The sequence below is a fragment of the Myotis daubentonii genome, chromosome 3 (genome assembly GCF_963259705.1).
Source record: "Myotis daubentonii chromosome 3, mMyoDau2.1, whole genome shotgun sequence".
In the NCBI taxonomy this organism is placed as follows: Eukaryota; Metazoa; Chordata; class Mammalia; order Chiroptera; family Vespertilionidae; genus Myotis; species Myotis daubentonii.
The window spans coordinates 170,376,489-170,380,616 of record NC_081842.1 but is presented as its reverse complement, the minus strand read 5'-3'; the positions used below and the strand labels follow the sequence as shown (position 1 = coordinate 170,380,616).

The following is a 4,128-nucleotide window of genomic DNA, read 5'->3' as shown; positions in this document are numbered from 1 at the left end:
AGAGGAGCACACTTTCCTGCTTCATTGATGTTAGGCTTGGTCATGTGATTTTCTTTGGCCAATGGAATGTTGATAGTTGTAAAAAAGAGTACAGACAGTCCTCGGGTTATGTAGGACTCAACATACGTCAAACTTAATGTACGTCGTTTCCTGGTTATGTCGCCATCTCCCATCCTATCTAATAAAAGAGAAACATGGTAATTAGCGTACGACCACTACCCTTCCCATTGGCTAATCAGGGCGATATGCAAATTAACTGCCAGCCAAGATGGCAGCTGGCAGCCAGGCAGCTGGAAGCCAACATGAGGCTTGCTTGCTTCAGTGATGGAGGACTCCAACATTCCCCGTCTGCCTTGCCGGCCTCTGAGCTTGCAGTTTAAGAAACATTGTAACAAATATAGAAGCTAAACAAAACCCCAGAAACCTGCTTTCAGCCGGCCAGGATCTCAGAGCTGGAGTTATACATTGTTTTGATTATAGAACCCAAACAAACCAGATACCTGCTTTCAGCAGCAGAGGCCTCAGAGCTGGAGCCAGAGCTAAAAAGAAAAAAAGAAAAAAAGGAGCAGTTGGGAGCTTTAGTCAGCCTGAAAACAGCCCTCAGCCCCTCACCCAGACTTTTCAGGCACTCCAGTGGGGACCCCCACCCTGAAGGGTGTGTGACCAGCTGCAAACAGCTATCATCCCCTCACCCAGGCTGGCCAGGCACCCCAGTGGGGACCCCCACCCTGATCCAGGACACCCTTCAGGGCAAACCAGCCAGCCCCACCCATGCACCAGGCCTCTATCCTATATAGTAAAAGGGTAATATGCCTCCCAGCACCGGGATCAGCAGAGCCGCGAGGCCTCCCAGCACCGGGATCAGCGTGACAGGGGGCAGCGCCCAAACCCCCTGATCGCCCTGCGGCTCTGTGTGTGACAGGGGGCGGGGCCGCAACCTCCCTATCCGCCCTGCTCTGTTTGTGACAGGGGAAGGCGCCCCAACCCCCTGATCAGTCCTGCTCTGTGCCTGATATGGGGGAGCTCCCCAACCCCCTGATTGCCCTGCGGCTCTGTGTGTGACAGGGTGTGGCGCCCCAACCCCCCCGACCCCCCCACGGGCCCTGCTCTGTGTGTGATGGGGTAGAGCCATAACCTCCCCATCAGCCCTGCCCTGAGTGTGACAGTGGCGGCACCCCAACCCCCTGATCAGCCCTGCTCTGTGGGTGACAGGGGGCGGTGCCCCAACTCCCCTATCAGCCCTACTGTGTGAGTGACAGGGGGGAGCGCCCCAACCCCCTGATTGGCCCTGCTCTGTGCATGACAGGGTATGGAGCCCCAACCCCCCTGATAGGCCCTGCTCTGTGGGTGACAGGGGGTGGCGCTGCAACCTCCCCATCGATCCTGCCTTGAGTGTGACTGGGGGCGGTGCCCCAACCCCCCAATCGGCCCTACCCTGAGCATGACTGAGGGTGGCATCGCAACCTCCCAATCTGCCCTGCTCTGTGCATGACAGGGGGTGGCGCCCCAACTTCCCAATCTGCCCTGCTCTGAGCCCGACCAGGGGCTGCACCTAGGGATTGGGCCTGCCCTCTGCCACCTGGGAGCAGGCCTAAGCCAGCAGGTCGTTATCTCCCGAGGGGTCCCAGACTGCGAGAGGGCACAGGCTGGGCTGAGGGACCCCCCGTCCCCCTCGAGTGCACAAATTTTTGTGCACTGGGCCTCTAGTTTATTTATTAAAAAAAAATGTTTCGTCATTTCGACGTATGTACCTTTGCGTTTTATGTTTTTTACTAGAGGCCCAGTACACAAAAATTTGTGCACTCGGGTGGGTCCCTCAGCCCACCCTGTGCCCTCTCCCAATCTGGGGCCCCTTGGGGGCCCCTTCCCCTGGCTGCTGGCACCAGTTTTCCTCCGGTGCCCGGAACCCAGGCCTTTGCTCTTCGCTGGGAGGGGCCCACACGGTGGGCGAGGGGCTTAGCTCTTTTAAAAATACTTCTGAATGTTTGGTAAATAACCCTGTAGGAATCTACTTTCTGTAACATGCTGGTTGTTAAGGGCTGATTTGGGTAATCAACAAAATGTATGTTAAAATCCTAATCCCCAGAACCTCAGAATGTACCTGTATATGGAGATAAGATCTTTAAAGAGGGGATTACATTAAATTGTGGCAGTTCCATTGGGACCCTTAGCCCATCTCACTGAAGTCCTTATAAGAAGAGGAATGTTGGGGTCCAGCCCCAGCAGGTCCAGGGGTTCCCAAAGAAGGAATGACACAGAGGCAGCATTCAGGTTATCATCATAGCCAGGTTCTCTTTTTATTGTCCTGTTACATCTATATTTATACTATTTGATCCTATAAACATGCCTCTATAAGCTTTTTTTTTTTTTTTTTTTTGCATCAGGTCCGTTTATTGGGGGGTCAGTCAAAGGGGGAGCTGGCTAGGGTGGGGTAGGGCAGCAGCTTGTCTGGCCCCCGAGAAACCCAACTTAAGTCCAGAGCCTCGAGGGCTTAGAAGCCAAAGTCTTCCTCCACCTTTATCTGCACGGGGCCAGCTCCGGAGTCAGCGGGACTCCTGCCCAGTGCCCTTCCTATGGCACTCGCCGCCTCTTCCAACTGCTGGGCCCCTCGCCAGGGGCCGTGCTGGCTTCTGTGGGCGCTGGCGTCCTCCTGGGCGGGGACAGCCCCTCTTTCTCTGGAGGCTCGTTCTCAGCGTTGCCTGGGTTGGGGGCGTCTCTGCCCTGGCTGCCCTCGTCCTCCAGTAAGATGGTGAACTGGCTGGCCCGGTAGTTGTCACCGTAGGAGTCCAGCACCTTCATGAGGAACCTCCGCTCCTGCTGGAGTCTCCATGTTATCCTCTATATCTGATGGAGCCTGTTCAGGACCCGCTCCTTCACCTGCTCAATCTCCCTGCAGCGCCGATCCAGCACCTGGTACTTCCTGCGATTGAGTTCCTGTTGGCGCCGCCCTTGCTGGCCTCAGGCTGCCTCCTCCTCTTCGTCTCGCTCCTGGAGGCTGGAGCTGCCCAGACCCCCAGACACGAACTCTACTTCGGTCTCAAGCTCGCTCTCCAGGATGTGACCACCTTCAGCGGAGGCAGCGCCAGCTCCCAGCCGGGAGGTGCTGAGAACTCCTCAAAGCCCACGGCTGCCATGGACCCCTCTCTCTGCTCCAGCTCCATTTCTCCCTGGCTCCCGACGCAGAACTTCCAACCTTGCAAGCCTCTAGTTTAAAGTGGCTTGCGAAACTACAGCCCATCCGATTTCACAGCCAGGCACCCAGGCCCTGGCCACTAAGCCTCCTTGGAGTTGTAGTTCTCTATTTCCGGCTTGCCTCCCTCGCCCCACCCCCACCCCAGTCCCAACTGAAAGGCCCCGCTGGCTGGTCTAACCCTGTGGCCAGGCATCTGAGTCACCTCGGGTCTTTATTCCTGTCCCGACACCACGCCATCTGACCATGGAGACTCTCCTCTTGCGAGGCCCCTGGGTCTCCTTCTGGGTCTCCTCAGCCCAGGTACTGGATCGCGTGCCCCAGCACCGATACAGCCCTGGTGCCTGGGTCTCCTTCTGGGGCCTGGCTGTATCGCCCCCGGACCGGATGGCGTGCCCCAGCTGCGACGCAGCCCCGGGCCCTGGGTCTCCTCAGCCTGGGCACCGGATTGCGTGCCCCAGCGGCAAAAACAGCCCCCGCGCCTGGGTCTCCTCAGCCCAGGCACTGGATTGCGTACCACAGCTGCAACTCAGCCCCGGGCCCTGGGTCTCCTTCTGAGGCCTGGCTGCGTCGCCCCTGGGGTCCAGATGGTGTCCCCAGGCAGCTATGCAGCCTAGCCTCTGGCCCCGCCTCTGGGTGTTCTCCCATCACTGGTGATCAGTGATCTGAGGAGCCAGGCAGACATCCGCCTCTTCCCTGCCCCACCCAGCTTCTCCCATTACTGGCCCAGGGCAGGCAAAGGCGGCCAGGTTCTCTTATCACAGAAGCCGGCAAAGGAGGCCTGGCTTCTCCGAGCAAAGGCAGCTCGGTTCTCTGGCTCTTGGCTGCCGCCTGGGTTTCCGATTGCAGTCAGCAGCAGGTAGCTTCTTCCCTCCTTCCCCTTTCGCCTCCCAGCATTGCGCCTATGTTGGCAGTTAACTGCCAATCTTAGTTGGCGG

General features: G+C 57.9%; 1 pseudogene; it reads right to left on the bottom strand.

Annotated features, from left to right (window-relative positions):
• Positions 1-2,401: 2,401 nt before the first annotated feature.
• Positions 2,402-3,161, bottom strand: LOC132229469 (TCF3 fusion partner-like; annotated as a pseudogene).
• Positions 3,162-4,128: the final 967 nt, after the last annotated feature.